A 25,498-nucleotide genomic window follows, 5' to 3' on the forward strand; every position below is an offset into this window, starting at 1 on the left:
TAAAGAAATGATGAAAAATATTGTAAAGCTTTTCTTGTATCCTTTTATACATTTCTGCTTAAATACACTTCTTAGAATAATTGTGCAATTAAAAGTCCCAGTCTCCTAATAAAGTCATGCAAATACGTAATTGCAAACTATAACAGTGGCTTTTACAAAAGAATATGAAGTATTATGAGAGGCTATAACAGAGGAGGGTAAGTGGAGTATTTTAAGAAAGATGAGCAGATGCTGACTAGATGAACTTGTGGGAAATTACTCTGGAAAGCAGAAATGTTGAGAAAATTTAGTCAGGGCAGAAGATAAGAGGAAGGAAACAAGAAGAAAACAAGAGAAAAAGAGGTAAATAAAATATAAAAGGAAAAATGAAAGGCTATCAAAATAAATGTGAGTGGATTGAAGAATACATAGGAATAGAATTTAAAATTATACCTTTTGTAATGGACATACCAAAAACAAAATACCACAGAAATATCAAAAATAAAAAGATAAAGAAGTATTAACAAGCCAAAGAAATGCTAAAGATAACATTACTATAGATAGGAATATTAGTATCAAGAGAAGTAGAAGTCAAGGCTAAAAGCAATTATCAAATAGCATTGATTATTAGTTTTTGAGGATCAAATGTGTAATCTACAGTTACAACAGACCACAAGTGAGTCTTTTAAACCAATATCTTGGAATGAACAATTGCAAAGAAAATCAGACTTCAAGAAAAAATTGATACAATCAAAATTATAGTTGAATATATTAATATATAATACATAACTATATATTATATATATCTGGCATATCAAAAGTCACAAAAATGGGTATTTGACCTAAATAATAGCAGTACCTTTGGGTTGGTAATTCTATATCAAACTTTTTCCCCTGTTAATCTGAAAATTATTTCCAAACATGCATACAGTATTTGTATAAAAGATAATTTAAACTATCACATAGAAAACATGAAAACATTTAGTTGAGGCAATAAGAAGAAGTTTTGTGAAAAAGTGCATTGAATAAAGACTTGTAAGGTAAAAATATGAATTTTAACTCCTCCGGTGACCCATGGTATACTGAATCTAAGTCATGAAATCTCGGCTACAAAAGCCAGCATTTTACCTGCTGGAATTCATCCCCAGTATCACTTTCTATTCTTGAGTCTGACTCTCTAGCAGAACCAATTACCTAAAATTTGCAGGACTCAGTGCAAAATGAAAATGCAAGTCCCCTCAATAAAAAATTATGAAGAATTTCAAGACAATGACAGCAGACAGATGCAGAGCCCTTCTGAGCTCCAGGCCCTGGGTCAATGCACAGGGCACACCTCTGGTCTCCCTTGATAGTATATTCCTCTGCCTCCTAAGGTGGTCCATTAAGTTGATTTTACTCCATTTTTACTGCAGTTAAACCCATGCTATCTTGCACTTCCCCTTGCATATACAGAATCTCTTTGTTAGAAGGGCCTGAAAATGAGTTCATGATACAGGCATTTTCAAAACCCTTCAAAAGTTCTTATAGCTCCTAAAATTCAAAATTCTTACTAAGTAATCAGACCTCTGCTCTTTTTTATTTCAGTTTTTTCCCTTTACTTCCCACATTCAATCCATCAGCAAATCTTGTTAGTTCTACACCAACATCCATCCTGAATTTGTCAACTCTCCACAACTCCACTTCCATCATCCTACTCCATTGGTCTCCCTTTATCTGTTTTTATCTTTATAAGCTATTCTCCTCATAACTGTAAAAGTAACTTTTGAAACCATAAATCAGAACATGAGAGTCCTCTGATTAAAACCTTCTGGTGGTGTTCAACTGCATGTAAAATGAAACCTGAATTTCTCCCAATGGTCTATAAGGATAATCCACATATCTTGTTCTTATCTAGCTCTTCAGCTCCTGACTTGCCTACTCAACATTCTCCACCCTTCCTGTATCTTGTAAATAGCAGTTTACCAGAAGCATCAGGGATTTTTACCTTCCAACACCCCAACCTCATTGGTAACTTAAGGCTTCTGAACTTTTATAGATCCATTTGCCTGGAGAGCTTTTAACAGCTCATGGCCAGCTTTTTCTTATTATCCCTGTCTCAGTCCTGCTATCATATCCACAGACCTTCTAACCTGAAGTGACCTCTCCCCTCTTACCCACTCTTTTGTGGTTTGTATTCAAAGTGATTATCACCATCTAAAATCACCTACAAAAATATTTAGTTAGTTTCTTTTCCGCCTACTGCAAAGCAAGGTCTGTGAGAAGAGTATCTTGTTCTTTGTTTTATTACCAGCGCTTGAAATTGTACCTAAAATTTAGGAGAGGTTCAAAGGTTTTTAAATAACTACTTAAAAGGAGAAATAGTACAGACCTCGTTCTGTAACTCCTGTAAGAAAATTAGAATCAACAATAAAGGAATAAGCAAGCATATGGAAGTGTTTTCCCACATCCAAAATAAGACAAAAGTGCACCATATATGATTTTGTGTTCTGAGATTCCTCTCCAATCAAGTCCACTACCTTCATGTTTCATTTTCCAGCTCATCAGCAAGAACAGCCTCAATGCTCAGAATGCTCAGATCTAAAAATCAATCAACACTTATTTATTGATTGTCTCTTACAGACATTGAGTAGGATTAGGTGATATGGGAAATTAAATTTAACTAACAGGTTTGTTATCACCTGTTAGAGTGGACTGTGTACTATCTAACAGCTCAATACACAGGATTCATTCAAAACTAACTAACTTCATAAAACAGAGTGAGTTTGGGACAACCAGGGATGATTTAGGAAGAGCTCATCTTCAGATAAGGCTTTAATAATAGATGGGCAGGGCTGCAGTGAGATTAGAGAACAAGATTTGCAAATACAGATGTGATCCTTACCAAAGGAATTCTGTGGGACAGTATGTGAACTATTTGGGTTATTGCAAAAGTTTACATATATAATCTGTGGAAAATAAATTAGAAAGCTTTGTTTAGTTTGATTGTGGAGATTCTTGAATGCTAAGTGCATTTAAAAATTAAAATATAAACAATGAAGATTCATAAAGCCTTTTTGGGCACAGGAGTAATATTGAGGAAGGAGTATGTTAGGGTTCATCTAAAGAAATTTTTAGAATAAATCAGACTAGCAGGAACTTGGAGCTGGGAATAAAAGTTGGAATATTATAATTGTCTAGATATAAAGTGATAAGTGCTTCAGATAGAATGTCAACAGTGAAAATTGCACTGAGGAAATAAAAATAGCAAGCCTTTAGTAGGTGACCAGATGTAGTTGCTTTGGAAAGAAGAGGAATCAAATTATTGAATATTCTTTCAAGTCTTTGTGGTATCAAGATGAAGAGAGGAAAGAAAAGTAGATGGAGACTCTCATGAAAACATGATTACTGCTTATGCAGAATATACATTTATGTATTCGGTATGTGTATGTATATGTATGTGTGTGTGTATGTACATTATATACACACACATATCTATAGTATATATAACATATAGATATATACATTTCTCTTTTTTTTCCAGTTTCTAGAGGTCCATTCCAGTCACAGGGCTGATTATTAGCACTTGGGTGAAGAATAAATACACTTGTCTATCTTCTTTATTTAGCTTTATCACTAGATAGTATTACATTAAAAATAAATCAAAGATATTATAAAGCCCTCTGTTCCTATGTTATTCAAGTTAAAATTCAGATTTAAGTTCTAGACTGATAAATTTTTATTGGGAGGTATATTTTTGGTTAATGAGAATAGAGCAAGGTAATTTTTATTATCTGGAATTTTGTACCTGATGAAATTGTGTGTGTGTGTGTGTGTGTGTGTGTGGCCGGGGGAGAAGGGGTTCATGTTATATAACTCCAAAATTGTTGAATAATGTCATTCTGAAGCAAATATGAAGCTACTGAGTGTCATGTGTCATCAAAATATTATATTGAAAATTTTAAAATAATCATTTTAATACTTCTATGACTAAATATTTTCATCACTACGTTTTTATCTGACAAGTATTTCTGAGATAATAGTAGCAAGCATTCATCCATTATATATTTCTTTAGTGCCCACAATCTTCCAATCTGAGCTGGGTACTGGAAATGTAAAACTGATAAGTCAAACCTGATTCCTGATGTCTTGGAGTTTGTATTCATTATTACTGTAGACCTGGTTACATATTTAACATACTGTATCAGTCAAGATTTATTGCCAAAAGCAAGAGAAACTGGGTGATTTAAATACAAGCAGAATTCATTAATTGTGAAACTGGAGAACAAGATTTGAGGTGATATAGCCTGTTGTAGTGTCCAAGTTTATGCCTATGTGAAGTGGCACTGTGGTGGCATAAGGCACTAGAAGCTCCGCTGACAGCCCTGACCCACATACAGAGCACTGCGCCATTGAACTGCTGCTCCCGGGAACTAGATGTAGCTACTGCCAGTGGCCACCGCTTTTCACAGTGGATTCTTTTGGATTCCCTGCTTCTTTCTATCAGTAGCTTCTGATTTGAGGTCTGGGAAAGGTACATTTTATTGGCAGAGTGTAAGTCAGATGATTGCATTCTCATAAGAAGGGAGGCTGGGAAGGAGCCTGACACACTTCGCTTCTATAGATGTAGTAATGCTTGGCCTCGTGAGGTGGGTGTTGCTAAGTAGAGAAAGCCAGTTCAAAATTCTGAAAAGGCAAACAAACAAGAAACAAAAATGACAAATATCCACTTCTTGTACATTATCTCATTTAAGGCTTACCACAACTCTGGTATTATTTTAATCATTTAAAACATGAGATAAATAACATGCAGAGATTCGAATCAAGACCTTGAACAGCCAACATTTCAACCAAGTCTTGTCAGATTCTAAAAACCTATGCCAAAGACCCTACAAGTCTTTTATGCTACAAATCTTCTGGATTTACATACTTTTGGGATATCTTAATGAACATTAAAAGATAAATAATTTTCTTAAACATATATTCATGTTAGTTGAAATAGATTCTGTAAGATTTCAGATCCTTTGTTAACCTAAAATTTATAATCAATGACAGAAAAGAGGTATATAAATGTAAAGAATAATTCATAGTTTTAGACTCAGTTTACTGCTTTCTTTGTAGTATGAATCATAATGTATGTCAAACACACACATACACACACACACAGAGAAGGAATGTTACAATACTTTTAATCTATCTTTGTTTAAGCTCATCAAATTTCAAATATTCCAATGTGATTTGCAAGTGTATTAAAATAACTTGAACTGGTCACTTTCCATACATATCATGTGAGGATCATTGCCTGTTGATGTGGTCAAATTTGAGAAAAGCTGCTAAAATGAACAGTTCTTAAATATCCTAGGTACATCAGCAATAACTTACTGCTTTGATTCTAGGCAAAGAACAACCTCTTAAAAAATTAGATATTACAGAAGGGATTATTATACAACTGGGTGTTTTTACTCTTAAAGCTGCTCCAAGAGACTCTTGCACATGTTTACACAAATATTTATGAAAGTATTGTTCATAATAACTCAACCTGGAAATGGCAAAACATCCATTATCGAGAGAATTGAAAATAGATGTTTTGCTTTATATGATAGAATACTATGCAAAAGTGGAAATTCATTAATTAGAACCAGGTACACCTGCATGAAAGAATCTCATTGTAATATTAAATGATACATACAGTATGATTCAATTTTTTGTGATAACTCCTTTCAACTTATATAAAGTTTAAAACCAGAAAAAAAAACAGTTTAGTGTGTTATAAACAATAAAATAATCTGCTCAGATACCAAATTCAACTGAATAGATTTGAAGACCTAAATGACTTTTTAGTGAGCAATTCATGGATCTGGCAGCTTCCCATCAAGCAAGTAGACAGAGAGATGCTCTGAGAAGTTGTACACATGGAAGGTTTTTATAGGAAAGAGGGTGAAGAAATAAGTTATTGGCAACAGTAAAGAAAGGATTGTTTCAGGCCAGATCACCTTCCCTCTGGGGGAAGAACAGGAGGGTTACCTCATACCTCATGTTGTTTTGTGGGGTAGAGCAGACTTGTGTGATGGATCACTTCATCGATACTGACCAGAAGACTCCTGATTAACTATACTTTGAGGGAAGGTTGGAATCTCAATTAGGTTGGTCACCAGGTTTGGTGTCTTGGCCTACCAGAATTGACTTCATTTAGGGCCTGTAGTTTTGCTGTTGTTTGTTTTGTTCTAACATATGCAATATTATAATATAATAATATCATAAGATAATATGCTATTCTGTAATAGTGCCATACTGGTGAGATTAAAGGCAAAACCAAGGGAAAGATTTAAGCAAGATTAAGTGCAGGGCTGCCTTTGAAAGTAAAGAGAAGGTATGATTTGAAGTTGGTACACAGAGGGTCCTTAAAGTACTAGCAATGTTTAATTTTTTAATCTGGACAGCATTTTTTTATAATTATTATTTGGATGCAATATGTACACATTTTATACACTGTTGATTACATAATATAATCACAGTTAAGAAAAAGAGGCAGAGACTTGGAGCACATTTATGACTCTTTACTTAATGCCAAAATCTGCAGTCTTAATTCTTGATTCTAGGTGACTGCTTTTCTTGGAGTCTTTTAGAGACATGAATGCAAATAGGACTAATTCTATGTTGAGCAGTTGGGAAGGAATTTGAATTCTGCACAATTCTCCCCTTTCCACATCCATTCTTTCCACCATCTTCCCCTGTCCCTAAAGGCAACTTTATATCTGAAGGGTGTACCTCATTTCCTGTCTACAAAGATATTTATTTGTTTTCAGTGTTCTGTATAGGAACCAATCAGCTGTCAACAGCATTCCTTATTTCTGATTTTTTTTTTCCATCTCCCAAAAGGTCTCTTACTAACATCTTGCTTTCTTTTAGATTATTAGTAGGAATAGGTTAATTCCAATAGAACACACATTTGTACATGTATTAGCAAAATATTAATATGAAAATCATAATTATTATATTAGTAATTGGATATTTATTTCCTTTTTTAACAGGGAGGAAAAGAATTGCTTCTTGGAAAAAGTGTGTTATAAATTTTTTAACAAATTAGGATGAAGCGATCTAAATTTGGCCCCAAGAATATTTCATAAGCATGCCCATAACTATAGTCCTTGAATGAGTCTTCATATTCATCACATGGTTCCACTTAGACATGATTCCCCTATTAGATTCAGAAAAGACTTAGAGTGCTAGTTCAAACTGATTTAATATTGACCCTGTGGATAATCATTAAATTAAAAAATAATTATGCAGAAGAGCACAACCAACTAAAGGAATCTGGACACAGGATAATTAACTCTACTGTTACATTAGTATTATTTGTCATTCACTTGTGCTGACATTAAAAAACAAAAAGCACTCAATTTCTAAATACACAATAAATTCATTGAAGCCCTCTTTCCCTGCAGAGTTTCTCACTGTGCCTTGACCCAGCATCGGCCATACCCACAGAGACAGTGCTACTGTATTTCTGTCACTTCAACACGACTATCCCTTTCCGTTTTCCTAAATCAGGAACTCAGTAGTGAGCATGGAGAAGCATGTCATTTCTACACCTACAAATATTTTAAAGATAACTTTTTTTTCAAAGTGTTAATATCATTAGTAGAAAAGAAAGGAAATTGGCATTCTTATCTAGGCTGTGCCACTAATGAGCTGCATAATTTTGAAGTTTACTTATTACCCGATGCTTTTATTCCCTCCGACTGAATCAGAAGGTACATACTGTAGGGTATGTGTTTTATGTGTTCTGTTACAGTGTTTTAAAGTGCTTTGAATTAGTTGTCAATATTTAAACATTGGAGGTCTTCACTTAAATATCAGGATATCTTCTGTGTCTTGTGCATCTCTGTGGATCTTTTCCAGTTGATGTGCATGTCTCCCTGAGCCTGAAGCCACAGAACGCCCTCCTGCAACACACCTCCCTATCCAGCCATTCTCCAAATACTGTCAGCTTTACCTCTGAGCGCCTCTCTAATGACTTCTCCTCCCCACCCACAAGCACACGCACTTGTCATTGTCCTTATCTTCCTTGTCACTTGCCTGCATTATAGCAATAGATCCTTATCAGGTAGTTTTACCTAAGGTTTCCCCTCATTCCAATCAAATGTGATTCTATTTCCCCATATGATGAAGTTGTTCATTATTGGATTCGGGAAAAATTCAAGATCATGGACACTCATTGTGGCACTACCTGAGTCCAGAGCTTCTGCTACCTCATTCTCCCTGGTGGGCTCAGCAAACTATTTGCAGTTCCTGATCTTCAGAGGAGCTCTTGCCGTACGGCTCATCACCATTTCTGTACCACCCTTACATCTGTCTTTTCCTACTCCTTACAAGAATTGCAGTTTTCCACCCGAGTCTCTAACGTGAAGCCTCGGCTTCAGAGTTAGGTCCTCCTCTCTGGTCCTGAAGTATTGTATGCATTCTTGAATTTCACTGCCAAATTTACTTATCAGTCTAACTGCTTCAATATCTTCTTTTATTTATGAAATACTCAATTGCAAAGGCTATTTATTTTCTTGCCACCTCCTCAGTCTTTAGTAGAATTAGAGACAACTGTCTCTTAAATCACTTTTTTTGTCCCCAAAGGGGTCAGTGAGTTGAAATCACTGGGCATTTAGCTCCATACCAAACCTACTTGATAAAAAGCTCTAGAGGCAGGGCTCTGAAATCTTCAGACTTTAAATATAGATATCTCAGGTGATTTTTATACCCATTGAAATTGAAGAAACACTGCCATAAATGAGTATTTGCTGAATGACTGTGTCTATTCCAGCCTATTTAGATGTATACTTCAGCTTATTTAATTGTGTGTTCAACTTAGTCTAATCACAGACTTTCTATGTGCTTGATCTCACATCTATTTTCTTGAAAATAGTATTTTTATCAACTGTAGCTCCAGGGGGGCGGCAGTTCCTGGCACAGGGCAAGTTTCCTATGAATCCAATGAAACCAAAGGAGATCAAGGGGAAGGGCAGGTTGGGAGAAAGGGTTTTTACTGCTCACAGTTTGCTAGGTTCCCTACCAGTTCTCTGTCTGTCCATCCCTTGCAGCCACGCGCACACTTACTCATCCTGCCCACCACTTCCATGAGGAACTCCATGGGCAGGTCCCTGGTGACTGGCAGGCTCCAGACTAATTACCTACCAGGAGCAGAGGGGAGAGAATAGCTGTTTTCTTTCTACCCCTTGCCCCAGTGGCAGCCCCACTGTACTCACTGATATGTAAATGGACCCTTATCTGCACACCACTATGGAGGCCAAGAAGAAATTCTGGGTGGAAACTCGATTTGCCCCCCACATCAACCTAAACATCAGTTGTATAAATCAATAGGTTCATAACTCAGTAAAGTGGAGGGCAGGAAACTCCACCTGGAAAGGAGGGCTTATAATTTCAAAGGTAATGTTGACAGCTTTTAAAGAACAGATTTCATGCTGAGTACTAAAAAATGAAATCTAACCACTTGAAGGGCTTCCTCAACTAAGGCTTCTTGAGTTGATTTTAAGTAATTATGTGCCAAGGGAGTATCACATCTGTGATTAGTTTTGTGCAGGACCTCATTTAAATAGTTTTAGATTAACTACTAGCACTTCAGTTACATGGGTATGGAACCTGCATCAATTCCTTCTTAGTGCTATTCTATCAAACTTATTTTATGAGGATATCCTTAAGAAAATTAGAAAGTAGATTGAAAGCATTTGAGTGTCAATTGAAAAATGAATTACACATTTCAGCTTTTTCTTTTTCATTCCTCCCTATATTCCCAACCTTCCAAAAGTCTGTGGTGTACTTTTATGACTAAAACCCAAGATTTCATAACTGTGAAAGATGGAAAATTTGACATAATAAAGGTTAAAACTTGCTAGTCCTCAAGGATGTGTTTTTAATTCGATTACAGTAGATTAGGACCAGACATGTAGAAAAGAATGATCTCCTGTCCTCATGCCTCCTTCGCATGGAGCCCCTAAAGTAGACTCACACACAATGTGGAATGGGGTGATGTCAGAGAAGCCCTTGGCAAGCCTTGGCTGAGATGCAGAACTCTGGAAAAGTTGAGTTGGAGCAGGCAATTTAGATGTAAGGAGTTTGTGGGTATCCTTATTCCTCTGTGTCTAATTTTACAATGTGGAGATAAGTTGTGTCTGTGAGGACTCAGAGAAGGCCATGTCTCAAGTTACTCTTTTAGCAACATGGAACTGGGAAGAGAGAGAAATGGCCATTTCTTGAGGGTGTGGGTTGGTGTTGTGGAGGAAGTTAATTCAAATTATCATTCATATCTGTCCAGCCATGTTGGAAATCCAAGGAGACAGATAAAGGTTAGAGAGTGCCATGTTGGAAGATGGGAATGGGAAGAGGCAGGATGAGTGGGAATGAGAGAGGGTAGATGTGGTTTCTTGTGCTTTCAGGCATAACCATAGATCATTAAATGTCTACTATTTCAGACTATTTGGTTATCATCTTCTCCTCCCTTGAGGAAGAATACTGAAAGGGCATAGGTGGAAGTGTCTGTGGAATAGGAAAAGGTACTCATAACTTCCCCAACCTTACATACTCTACTTCCTCTTCTTCCTCCAATTTTCATATCCTCTTTAGTCTTTGGATTCAGTGTTCAAGGCCGTAGGCAAAAGAAATGAGGAGGAAAATAGAAGCTGTAGGGGGAGTCTGGCTTTCTTCTATATGGAGCTATTTATTCAAATACTTAACTTTCTTTAGAGTCTTCTGAAACCTTTGAGAAAGATAGATTTGTGCCTTCAAATCTTCCACATCAAAAATTTACCCTGATTACATTTCCCAACTCAAATCATTTGCAGTCACAATCATCCAATGTGACTTTAAAGATTATATATATATACAATGAGCCCTACATGAGAACATGATTCAAGTAACAGTGAAGCATGCCTTACAGTTGATGAGTTTACACTATGAGTCCTGCAAAATCTAATAACCCAAAAGAGATACTAAAATGCAGACAATAAGTCTTCTTTTCCTCTGCTGTATACAGTGTCCCCCCAGAATCAAAGTTTCCAATTGTGATTGAAGAAACTCATCATGACTCCATATATATATATATTTATAAATGCTCCATATCTATCTATAACTATCTGTCATCTATCATCTATCTATCTATCTATCTGTCTATCTATCTATCTATCTATCTATCTATCTATCTATCTATCTATCTATCTATCTATATCTATCTATCATCATCTGTCATCTATCCATCTATCTCTGACTCAGACTGGCAGCCTAACAAATGGTAAGGAGTGTGGGCTCTTTAGCATAAAATCACTTAGGCACTCTGTGCCTCTGCTCTTCCACCTGTAAAACAAGGGTAATACTGCAAAAACAAGGATAAAACAATGATATAATGACCTAATATGTGTGAGGTGCTTAGGACACTTCTTAGCATATTCTAAGTGCTGCTAGTATAACTCATAACTCTGAACAATCAAATGAACAAATTCTGCACATGTCCTGCCTTTTGTGAGAGCAAAGGAGGAAGAAGAAGGAAATGGGCCCATCATTGGAAGAGAGTGGAAGGTCTCCCTCCTCAGCTGTAATACTGATTTTGCTTCCCATGGTTTTCCATTAATACAAAGGCAGTGCAATTACTAATAAAATAACCAATTGATCACATTTACTTTGTAATGTGTGTGTGTGTGTGTGTGTGTGTGTAATAAATATTTTAATCCCATTTTTTTATGGGTAAAAGGCCTAAAGAAGTAAGGGCAGGGAATCTGAATTATCTTTAAGGACTTCTCCTCCAGTTCTTTTATCATTAGAACATATCAGATAGTGGTAACCTTAAAATTCAAGGTGCAGAGATAAACAAAAGTTCTTTGGAAAAATATTTTTCAATTTTCTCGATAAAGACACTATTTAGGGATATTATCATTGTTGCAGGAAAAAAAATAAAGTCTAAAAATGAAGCTAGGGAAGGTATTATGTGGACTATGAGTGATGATTTCATCATTGAAGTAATGGGCTGACCTCTACCAGAAGCCAGGGATGCTCAGGTCTTGCCAATCATCTACAGGTGTCAGTAGTGGGACCACCCTGTGGGAGAGGAGGTCAGGACATGCTGAGCCACCCACATCACAACAGCAGATTCTCATGCAGAATCTTCCTGACAGTGACAAAGGAGCTAATGCCACCTTCTGTGTAATATGGCACATGTCCTATTTTCTAGCCTCTTGAGATTGGATAAGAAATTAATTATAGAATGATTAAGGCAAGGGAACATTTCATAATTTATTTTCTCTCTTTGCCCCTTTCTCCTGTTTCCCCTACAGTTCACTCATCTAATCTGCTCTTTAAATAAACAATGCCTCCTCTGCTTCTTATGTAAAAGGAAAATGGTTAAGAAATAAATTGTACTTAATACAGTGCTAAAATATCCACATTCAACATTAGTTACCAAAACCTTGGTGTGAAAATAGCTAAATCCATCAACAGTAGGAATATTCGCCAGCATGATTAAAGTACAGTTGGGTCTACTATAACTTGACATATGTGAAATGCAAAATTGTGCATTGAAATCCATAGAGCTTGTAGGAAATAGGGGGTTAGGGGCACAACACTCAAAAATTTGGTCAGTGATATGTTTAGTAAATTCACAGGAGCCTACTTAGAAGTGTAGCACAGTTGTATACATATTAAACGGTAAAGAAATATAGAAATACCACAATAAATATGGCACATAGCTTTGAAAAACACCTGAACTTTGTATATGGAAGTGGATGTTAGAATGATTTGAGCTTATGAATTATTATACAGTGATAGAAGGGGGTTGTAGAAATTGGACACCAGATGTGGATGGGCATGTTTAATAACACAGTGAACTGAGGTTGCTGGTAGATGTTTGAAGTGTGTTTCCTACTGGTTCTGTTCAGCTGGGTGCAGTTTTCTGCATTCACATAGTGTTCTTACAGGCACAATTCCACATAAGAAAATTTATTTCATCTAGATATGGATACAAAGAAGATACAAAGATATCTATGTTACATACACACACACACACACAGACACACACACACACACACACTCATACACACTAATTGCCTTAAAACAAACTTGCATTTTCAAAACAAATGTTATAGTAGAACTAACTATATGAAAAATTTGATACAGTATAGAAGTATTTGGAGTTATTAAAGTATTGAAGGATCTGATGAAAGATGTGACTCTTCTCCCGTAAATATCCACATATACATGCATACATAAATGCACACTGTATATACAAGAAGATATCCATTGCTTAAGATTTCTGACTCTGGTGCCATGGCTTAAAAGTTCTTTTGCATTGCAAGATTACATATCCTCTTCACCTTTATTTTGTAAATGTTTTACTCATATTTTATAAACTGTAAGATCTCAACTGACAAATACTTATTTCATTCATCAAGAAATTTTTGAGCTCATTCTCAAATGTTTCTGTAATTGTGGGTACTGATGTGAGTCCCCAAAACCTGAGTTATTATTTGTATTGCTTTCCTATTCCAGGAGAGGGGAGTGGCATATTTCACCAAATTTGGGTTATAGAGATTGCCAGAGTACTTTTTACAGAGCAAAACTGCATTTGTTAGAAGTTCACATAATAGGGTTTCATGATTTTACAGTATTCTTATCTTAAGTGTTTTTTGTGGCTAAAGTCCAAACTCTGGCTTTTGTTTACATCAGTAAAACAGAAGAGGAAAAACTGTGGTTGATGTTGTCTTAATGGTACAAAAAAGGTGTGCATTTATGTTGGAGCTAGACCAAATTAGTCCCCATGTTGCAAATCACTAATGGTACCAAGTTAGACATAAGAATAATTTAAATATATTTTTATTTTTTTAAATTTTAATGTAAGATACATACATATATATGTATATATGTATTGTTGAAGATGATCAGCAAATATTGTCATCACTGCAGACCAATACATAGCAGTGATTCTGAGCTAGCAATGATTTTTGGCAACTTGGCAGGGGTCACTTGGCCACGTCTGGAGCCGTTGTTAGGTCTGGGGCAGGGTGTGTGATGGGCATGTGGGGAAAGAGACTAGGGTTGCTGGTAAGCAGCCTGCAGTATATGAGAAACCTCCCCCTTCACACAAATAATTATATGACTCAACCAAAACAGCATTTGAACCCAGGCACTGAGGTGAGATATGTTTATCAGTAGTGCTAAGATTGAGAAAACATGATTTGGAGGAAACAAACATTTTATTAACTTAAATAAGCACATTGATTATTACATACTGAGTGTTGCATTTAGTAAAGCATTGGTCCACACACCTCTAAAGTTATATGAAGATGCAGCTGTTTTGAAAGTGCCCATATTATGTTGTGTATCAGTCCCCAATCCTGTCCCAAAGGAACTCAAAACATGTCACCTATTTCTTTGCTTGATAAGATCTCATTGGGCAAAATAAAATTAGTGGTAATACCAATAGAAATAATTAACTTTGACTGCTTACCGGACTTGTTTTAAATACTTTGCATGCTTTATTTAATTTAATTCTCATTGTAGTCCATGGGATAAGTACTCTTTTTCTTGCTGGTTTACACCTGAGGAAACTGAGAAGCTAAATACCCAAGCCACACAGCTTTCAGTAGTAAAACCAGGAAATGGGTAATGGAGACAGTTTACTTATGTGACCAATTTTATTCATCTTGAAATTAGAGGCTCCAAACTTATTGTAACTGTGCCAAATGACGTTTGATTGGGGGAGTCAAATTGTTTATTGATATCCTGTGCATATTAAGGTTGCTTTCAAATGTACTTTTTTTGATGCTAAAGAGAACAGTAATCTCTGCTCTTCTACATGTTCACACCCATGCTACATAAAAATTCAGAAATCATCTGACACCTACACAGGATGTTACCTAACTAAACGAACCTGGGTCTGCTCACCTGACACCTAGCAAAGCTGAACCCCGACATCCCGACACCCCTGAACCCCGATTGTGAGAGAAAGTGGACACTCCCATGCAAGGAGAACAGCTAGCCAGTGTTTAAGATCTCGAACTCACCACTGGCTTACAATCAAGGGTTTTTAAAAGCAAAGTTATGGGACAGGGTTGTAGAGTGTGTGATCAGCTCATGCCCATTCTTCTGACTGGTCTGTGGTGTAGCAACAGGCTAATTTCAGAAATCTTAGTCATCAATCTTTTTGGCTCCAGCCAGTCAGGGGTCTATGTGCTTGAGGTCAGAAAGTGGCTCATTTGGTGGGGGTCTATGTTCCTGCAATATAGCTCAAGGATACTTGAGTCAAGAGTTTGTATATGGCTTGGAGGAGGAACTAAGAGTCCTGTTATCTGTTTAGTTTGCTTTACTTTGGTTTGCAAACTCCCATTTTCTTTAACCTCTAACTACCTAGTCTAATTTCCACACTCTGGGCCATGATTAAGCGACTCAGATCTGAGTGTGAGGGGCTTCATCAAAAGGGGTTGATTTTGCAGTTACAAGAAGACATGGTTAGAAGGCTTAAAAAAGGTAGGAGAGAGGAGAAAAGAGGGAAAAAAATATGCTAGAGATTTGATGTGTGAGTGTTAGAATAGAGCCATGCCATTTTCACATATATGAGGAGAGTTTCCCAGAGACAGAAAAAATAATGAAAACAGATCTGTTTGAACTCTTTGAAGTGTGTTATCCATGTTGTCATAATTCTCACCATAACCTTGTGAGGCAGGTATTCCTATTATTCCCACTTCACATATGAGTAAACTAAAGCATAAAGAGATTGGACAACTTGTCCAGGCCATGCAGACGGCAAGAAACCAAGCTAGCGTGTGAATCTGGACACGAAGGCTCTAGTATCCATGGTCTTATCCACACTTGAAGAGGCATGAGACCTAAAACAAGGAAAATTAGTGCCTGAGATATCTGGACAAAGTTTCTATACATAAACCAGTTAGGAATTGATCTCATTTTGCCAATCATCACTGTGTGTGTGTGTGAGAGAGAGAGAGAGACAGGGCAAGTGCATACACTCTGAATTGTAATGTATTTAAAACCCACTTAAAATAGGGCAATAAAGGAAAATGACATGAAGGTGTGTGAGACTGATGAATTTTTCTGATATTTTCCAACTGATAGAAGCTGGAAGCTGAAATAACTTACTGAAAAAAGTTGTTCAGTAATCTCTGAATTTAACAGACACTCTTGTGTTGAATCCAGTGATTATCATGTTTGGCTGAAATCAATATTTAAAGATTTTTACTTTTTTAAACTTAACTTTTGTAAAACTTGTTTTTCAAATTATAACAATATATGATTGTTGTGTGAAGTAAAAGAATAAATACTGAGGTATCCATGCAAAAACTATCATGCACTTCCATCATATGTACTCATTTCTGTTTCCATCCCTGAAATAATCAATTCTGTGAGCCTAGAGTCGGTCATACCACATAGTTCCTTATTAAACATAATAAAAAGGAAACACCTATAGTCTTCTAAGAGTGAGGAATAATGTCACAATAATGAGAGATTTAACTTCAGAAAGCATGACTTTTTATTGGAAACAAAGGTCACTTATGTTGAGTAAGTGGTCTCCTGGAATTTTGTGACTGTGTGACTTGCTCTTTGTGTATCCACACAAGCCATATCTCTTACATGAACAAAATGTTAAAATGTCTGTCTGTGAGCACCTACCCAGGGCCTCAGTGTCTGATTTGCTGTTACATTAGTAAGAAGGAACTTTAATTCTTAATAACCATCTTGCTAAGGTCCTTGGATTTTGTTATGCCAATCTTCTTTTAGAGATACCAATTAACTTTTATTTACCTGTTTAAGTGGACTTCACAGGCATTCTCTAACTTGATTCCTTTAAACAAAGCTCTTATGACTAAGATCTGATCAGCCTGCTCTTGTCTATGTGTCTTTGTTCAAAGCTTCTTTCTTTCTACTTGTTTATTACTCTTAATTTTCTTTAGGTATTCAATCTAAGCAAGAGCCTTATTGTTGCTATGCGGTTGCCTGATGTTGCTATCGTTATGGATCACATTGGTGAGGAGATTTAATTTAGAAATGAATCAATCAACTTCATATCAGAAGTCTTTATTAAGAAAGCTATTATACTTTATGTAGTCTTATGAGATGCTGTTGTGGCTCTGAAAAATGCTTACATTTATATTTGTTTTTCTCTCATGGAATTTAGAATGTTTCATGTGTTATAAGTTTTATTATTCCAGGAGCTCATTCAGCTAATGTTAGTAGTAATTATAAACAATAATAAATAGCTAGCATATATTGAGTGTTAAATATGATAAAGGCATTAAAACATAAATATTGAGTTCAAGTATATGTTGCTTCTGAGATTATAAGAACTTTATTTATAATACCTATTTTAATAAAAATAACCATGTGCAGTATCTACCTACCCATGTGTATGTTTTCAAAGAGTGCAAAAATCACAAAATATTTATTGAGCACCATATAGGTTTTATGTCCTCTGTGGCACCATCATTTTTTCCCCTGGACAAATACCAGTGTGTCTAATTGGTGGATCTGCATCCAGTCTGACCCCCTTCCAATCTCTATGACTCATTAGAGAGTCATCTAGCATAAGCTCAAATACGATCGGTTCATTTGCACTATTCCCTTTTGAAACCTTTCCTAGAATTAAAAGAAAGACCATACAGCATTCAGAGTCCTGGCTTGACTGACTCCTACTTGCTCCTCCAGCCCATTTTATACAATTTTCCAGTTTCTCCTTCATTGGAGCCACACCACCTTGCTTTGAAACCCTTTTGTTAGCCACAATACCTCATGACATAGGGCTTTTGAGCATGCCATTATTTCTCATAATAAAGAGGATAAAAATAAGAATACGACTATGAATACAGGAAGCTAACATGTATTCCGTGAGCCCTTACTCTGGCCCAGAAACCCACTAGAGCACTATACATGCATTATATTACCCATTCCTCACAAAGACCATGAGAGTGAGACTCATTAGCACAAGCACCTAGAATGTCCCCACCCTCCCTCCGTGGAGTTAAAATCTTTTGGCTCCATCAGACCTCTACCCACACATCACTTCTCCAGGTATATCGTCTTTGACCTCCTTGGCTTGGCTAAATCCACCTAACGCACCTCAAAATATGTGTGTTTTTTATGTTCACATAGCATTCACGAGTACAATAAGGGAGGGAAAAGTGTCTTTTGTCGCTTACCATTGAATTTTCAGAGTTCCTCATAGGGCCTGAAACATAAATAGTACCAGCAAACATTTGCCCTAACAATATGCATATTTGATTTGAGGAATTTAAGGAACTTCAACATAGACTCAAACACTCTCATGTCTTTAGGCAATGTTGATACAGAAGAACTTGACACACATGTGGCTTGGAGGGAAGTCATATTGAAGGTGCTCATGTAATCACCGCACTATGTGGTAGGAGGTTATGAATATTAAAATTTTGTTTCTGGAAGGAAGAACAGTTGTGGTATGTAAAAGTTCTTCTTGCTTCCATACAAATACATGAACCACTGAGTGTTAGGGGATCTGAAATGCCATCAGGTGTAAGAACCATCATTATGTTATAGACTTCCTGCAAAGAAAATGAAAATATGACATGATGCGTTCTTGTCAGTTGGAAACTTTTATATTTTACTTATTTAAATAATGCTTTAAGACTAGTTAGACAATGCTATGTACATTGATAAAAGGAAAATACATGTGAAATAAATTGGTTATGGGACTTCTAAAACCTCCGCACATTTAGTGCCCTGCTTCTGTGGATCAGGTTTTAACTCAGAGTCCTCTGCCCACGTCGCTCCACATTACATTGCTCCCTCGAATACCGAGAATGCTGGTGAAACCGCGTTTCTGAAGATAATGCTCCACTCTTATTACCCCTCTGATTTGTTTGCTTGTTTTCTTGTCCTGTTTAGTGTCATTCTTTTTCCCAAGCTGATCTGTTCTGACGTTTTCTTATGCTTTCTTGTTTTTAACAGAAAGAAAACTTCTAGGCAAAGTCAGGACTCTCATCCCTATTGCAAATGGTCCTTAAATGGTTTATTGACTAAAACAATGATCAGCCACAGTTGTCAGGTAGAGCAGACAGAAATAACAAGCTTATGCTTATTCAGGCAAGGAAAACTATGTCCAACTTCCATTTAGTGGACTATCATTATAAGATGTGAAAAAAGGGTGCTTTGAAGGCTCATTGAAATATATGTAGTGATTATATACTCTCATTGTGTGTCCAGCACTATGATAAATTTATTTATTTATTTTTGGTCATTATATCTCACAACTCGGGACAGGCAAGTGTAATTATCTTTATTTCACAGATGAGGAAAGAAAAGCTATGAGAGAGAAGGAGATTCATTGACTTGCCCCCAAATAAAATGACTAATAAAAATCTGACATATAAATCTGCATTTGTAATGGGGAATAGCAAAAGTATTAACTAATTAGGTGATTGTGAGCATTAAATGAGGTGATCCACTTAAAGTACTTAGCACAATACTGGAAAATAGTAAGTACCCATTACATTATTAATTATATTATCCATTTATTCAACAAGTATTTTTGAGCATCTACATGGGAAAACTTACTGTTTTTAGGCATTGGGTATAATTTATAAAATGATAATCATTTAAAAAAAACCTCAGTCCTTGCTTTCCTCAGTATTTATTCTAGTGGATTGTTAATAAAGATGTAGCTCTTCACTTGTAAGATTTGGTTTAAATAAATTATACTAGATCATCATCAGTTCAAGGTGAGATAGGGATATTTGGACGTTAAACAGGCTTTCCACAAATGTATTGTAGTATACAAATATGTTAACAAAGTCAAGCTCTTCAGGAAGACTATTTTAGCAGATTAAGTTCATTGTGAGAATGTTTTTTGTAAGAGTAAATAATGTCAACAGTGCCAACATGTACAACTGCACAACAAGATGTCATTGAGTTTAGGAGAGCACCTCATAATAGGTATGAAAGATGGCCAATCAGGACTCTTCCATTAAAGTATTACACTCATTCCTGCAAAATATTGTCTATGTGGCAAATGGAAGGAAAACATACCTAAATTTTCCTGGGTCATTGAAGCTATACTTATCTAAAAGAACTTTTGTCCTCAGCACAGTTTGGCGTTTTGAAATTAATATGTAATATTAGACACCATATCCACTAGAAATAAAGTATATCTTCACTGCCTTTGTAAGAATTAATTCAGTGCCAGTTAATTAACTGATAACTGCTGAAATGGTACTGATCTGAAAGCTTAAAGACAGGAGCTGCTGAGTTTTAGATTGTTTGGCATTAATATTCTGAGCGATAAATGTCCAAAATAAAATTATTTCACAGCAAATATTTAATTCCTTAATAAACACTGGAAGAGACATTTATTCCTGATTTTTGTCCCTAGTAGACTCTGCGCTCCCATGCTTTTATCTCTCACACATGAATTTTAATACATTCTCGGGCCTGTTGGTAGAATATTCGATGGCATCGCTCTCTCCTTTGCCAGTGTCACATCACTTTAATTACTGTATTGCAAAAATCTTATTATTTGATGGGACAGATATCACTATTGGTATTTAGATGTACTGGGACCTGCCGGCTTGGTTCATTTTACACTAGCTGTGACATTCACAATAATACACACAAGTTCCCTGTTTCAGTAGTTTGGTCTTCAAAATGAAAATAATGATAATGCCTTCTACATAGTTTTGTTCTGAGGATTAAATGAGATAATGCATATGAACTAGTACTGCACTGGCCTTTAGCAGCACACAGCAGAGGAGCATTTCTGTTGTTGTTACTATTCCTTTTGCTGGTTTCAGAGAGCCCATATCTTTCTTAACATACCAATTCTGTTCACTTCTAAATATAATCCTATTTGGATTCTGATTGCTATTGCATTGAATTTAGAGGTTAATGTTTGGAAAATAGTATGTCTTCTCATTCGATAGATTTTTTTTTTATTAATTGCTTCCTCCAAGAGAGTTACTTTTCTGCTAAGCTCCTAAATTGAATAGATCTTCAGTTTTTCTTGTTAGATAACAGAAAAATAAATAAAGCTGTGATTATTTCCATACTTGGCTTTACTTGGTCAAGGCTTTATTCCTTGACATGCAGTTGTAATAGAAAGAGGAGGAGGAAGAAGGGGAAGGAAGGAGAGAGGGAGAAGGAAGAGAAATATGAGTATTTAGCATTTAAATCAGTTGATACAGGACTGCAAGGAGCTTTAGTTGGTGAATTATCTAATTGTTTCCACACTCTGAGTTTGGTCCTGGTTTACTGCTGTTTATAGGTACACCATCTCAGGCTTAAAAAGGTCGAGTAACATCATCATCCAATCACTTCAGCCTGAGTCTGAAGACCATGAACTTGACACTGCTGCTTTGTCTCCTTAGTTTGTAAAGAGCCTTTAAGTACGGTTTGAGTGACTCTACTTCAAGTGGCTCTCTGGACTATTCCTTAACTTCTAATTGACAGGATACCTTAGTTCATTTTGTTATTAAGTTCTAGTGCTATTGCGTTATGCCCACATAACAGGGTCTATTTTATGCTTTTCAGAAAGTCTGAGATTGTATCTTTGTTATAAATGAAACCTACTTTTGTAACTATTCCATGCTTACTGGAATGAAGAATTGTTTTCTATTTAAAGGGTTCACAGTTTGATATGTCTTTGCTTATACCTGTGCTAGCAGCAACCTGTATTTTTTTACAAGTTTCTCTGACTTATATTTTTCTAATTGTCATTATCAAGATAGAAAAAGTAGCTTTTAGATTCCAACATATATATTTTTTTACCCTTCCCACAAAATGAACGTTTTTTAAAAAGCCTTAAATTCACATTACTAATCTATTAATTTCTTTATCATTTAATCTATGTCAAGATTATTTTGGACATTTTTATTCAGTGCTATTACAATATTCACCACTCTACTAAAATACATGAATTGTGTTCATTTTGTAGTTTGGCAATATACTTTGTATATATTTTGGAAACACTTTGTAAACATTTCACAGGCTCTGAAATAAGAATATATTCGTTACAATTTTGTGATCTAGCTGTCTTGAACTTTAAGAAATTTAGTAAAATGATGTCATTTATACACTAATAGTGCTATTAGTTACAAGAGTTTAAATCTCCATAACAACTTGATAATAATGTTGCTATACATAAAGAGCAGCTATACTTACAGTATGCTGGTAATTATTTATAATTGTTTAATAATCCCAGCATAGTTTCTTCTCTGCTCCCATTTGGAGGAAATTAAAAGAGAAATGGTATATTGTAAATGCTCAGTGAATGTGTGCTTATTTATTTCATTATTAGAGTCAAGAGAGAAAAATATTCGAAGAGGTAATGAAAAACTATTAAATGGTTCATGGAAACAAACAAAAAGCTAAAATAGATGTTCAATAAATGTTCTGGCCTTATATTTTCTATCAAACATGATTCAATTAATTTAGAAATGTACTTGTTATGTTCTTTTTAATCACTTTGATAACTTTACAAGAGTGATGTTAATATTTTACATTTATCTAGTGAGTTAAATGTCCCTACTAGAAGTATACTTTTTTCCAATTCAATGAGTTTTCATTCTTTTATATGAAAAGGTTATACCCTAATTTCCTCAAAGCAAGTTGGTTATTTTTTAATATTTTTCTTTGCAAATACTGGGTGTAATAGCTCTAACACCATGGCTTAAAAAGTCAGTGGGGTTGAGATAATACAATTACCTTGTTTTCTTGCATGAGTCAACAAATAGAGTTCATTAGAGGATTGAATCTCTGTATAATATGAGGCTGTTGTGAAAGGCAAAGCATATTTCAAATTTTTCATGCTTGATTGCTCAGAAGGGCATATTTAATAAGCTCAACTTTTCATGTTTAAAAGTACCATTGATATTTCTGATTTATTTTACTATTCTAAACATCTTGCTTGATGAAAAATTCATAAAAATCATCATATTTAGCCAACTAGAAATGTAACAGACCAATATTGTTGAAAGGTCATCTTAATTAAAAAGGATAATCTTAGCAAAATTATTATACCCTGGGTTCTTTCTAATCAGATCACTGTCAAAACAGATAACCAGAATTTTCTTTCTAATCCTATAAACTAAACATATGAGTTTTTAGGATAGATCATTTATTTATATTAGTATTTAAGTTGCTATACTTTGTGTGGATTCTAAGCTGATTAAAATAAAACAAAAAAACAACTCTTCATTTTAGTTGTTCCAAGAACTAAGTTACATTAAGTCTATGCCCTTAAACTTTTTCTGCTACTTTAAGAGTTTCTGAGTTGACAGTATGATTTGCCTATACAAATAAAATGTTACCTTCATACCTAATATGTAACATGTAGAAAATAGTTCAGTATTACTTATCATTATAGGACTAGGCAAAAAAATAAAGTCTTGGTAAGAGTAAAAGCATAACATTTTTTACTTCTTTTCTCTCTTACTAAATTTCATCATCTAAAAGTTGCATATTATGACTTACCCATTTTAACCGTCTAGAGGTTTCTAGAATCTTTTCGTTTGTTCTTATGCATGTCATTTTGGAGGTAATGATTTCTACAAAAAACTAATCTCTTTTTACTGATCTTAAATTTGCTTCCTCCTAACATCAAGGTGTGACTCCTATTTTTAGTTTCACTTTTTATGACATTATATAATTATATGAAATTAATTATATTAAGTATATAATGAATTAGGTGTTTTTATACATATAATTAATGTGATTAATTTTCTATGATTATCTGACAAACTTAGCATTGATCTTCAAATTTTCCTGTTTTTTAGTCATCATTAAGCTAAAATCATGGACATCACTGCAGGCCAGTATTGCAACTCTGCCACTTTGCAACACACTTGACTTTGGTAAATGGTGTATAGCCTATTAATGATTTTTACTTCCTGCTCTGGGCATTCTTTCTTGTAATAGTCCATAAAAATACACAGCATGTTTTTATCACTTTGTAGAACAATTCAATTAATTTTAGTATTGCTTTAATATCTTTCCTTCAACATTCTATCTTGTTTGAAATTACCAATGTCTCTCCTAATCACATATGTTTCCACATAAATGGAGAGTCAGAACTGTCTAGGGAGAGATATTGTTGTGGTGAAAATAAAGGATTTAAAACTTAGATAAGGCCATGAATCACACATCTCTCTGATAGTTCCATTGGTCCTTGAATTATTTTCCCCCTCATGGTTATGGTCAAATTAAATATGGTTTTAATCTCCTGGCTTTACAGTTAACCAAGTTGTATGTTTATTATTTCTAGGATAATTGACCTGTCTAAGAATTTTCAGCTGAGCAATAAAGCAATTCAATGAAGGGATGGTTGACTAACAACACTTGAAAACATGTCGTATGATGCAATTTCTTTTCCATGAATTGTAGAAATGTCTTCAGTCATCTAATTACTTGGACTCAAGTCTTCAGTATCAATTATGAGGTCACTAGAATCAGGAATCTGGGAAAGAAAAAGGTCATTGGAAAAGCCTCTCACCCACTTTAAATAAGAATCAGCAGTTCTCAATCAGGTACCACATTGCTCCCCCAGGCAATATCTGATAAGGTCTAGAGATGTTTTTGGTTGTCAAAATTGGGTTGCAGGTGCTTTGGATTAAAGATGGCGGAGTGAGAGGAGAGACAGAGGCTTCCTCCTAAAACTGGATACAATTAGAAAATATAGTTGGCGCAACTAATCCTGAGAGAGTGACAGGAAACAGGGCGGCGTCAGACTGCACACACCTGGAGAAAAGAGCAGACCTCACCGAATGGGGTAATGTACCAGAGCTGTGGCTCCACGGGACCCAAGCACTACCCCCACCCCAGCTCATGGCGGGAGGAAGAGAAAGAGAGCGAGGGAGTGGAAGGCTTGGGACTGCTGAATACCTAGCTCCAGAGATCTTCTCTGGGAGCACAAACCTACATTTCATAGTGCTTTCATGAGATGCACATGACTACCAGGTTGGAAAGTTAATACAGACAGAGTTCCTGGGGAGACTGGGATTCTGGTCGCTTGTGGAAAGCAGGGATGCATATCCGGCAGCTCTGGGACAAAAACTTATACCTGTGTGCCTGGTCCACTGGCTCAGGCAGTGGAGATAGGCACAGCATCTGGCTGGGAGGTGGGGAAGAGCTCTTTCTTCCCCCCAGGCACCAGTACCGATCTGCTACAACCCCCCAACATTGCTTCAGGGGCTGAGCAGCTCCAGAGTAGAGCTTCTGGACAATAGAGGGTGCCATATACAAACATGAAACACCAAAGGAACCTTGACCAGAGTGAAATTATTAATACAACTCCCGAGAAAGATTTAAATAATATGGACCTTGTGACTCTTCCTGAAAGGGAGTTCAAAATAAAAATAATCAATATTCTAATGGAGGTACGGAAAGACATCCAAGAACTCAGGAATGAATTCAGGTTGGAGATCCAATCATTGAAGAGCACGATGGAGGGTATTAAAAGCAGGTTGGATACGGCGGAGGAGACAATAAATGAAATATAAACTAGAGAAGAGGAATACAA

This window comes from Manis pentadactyla, chromosome 2 (assembly GCF_030020395.1).
Source record: "Manis pentadactyla isolate mManPen7 chromosome 2, mManPen7.hap1, whole genome shotgun sequence".
NCBI lineage: Eukaryota > Metazoa > Chordata > Mammalia > Pholidota > Manidae > Manis > Manis pentadactyla.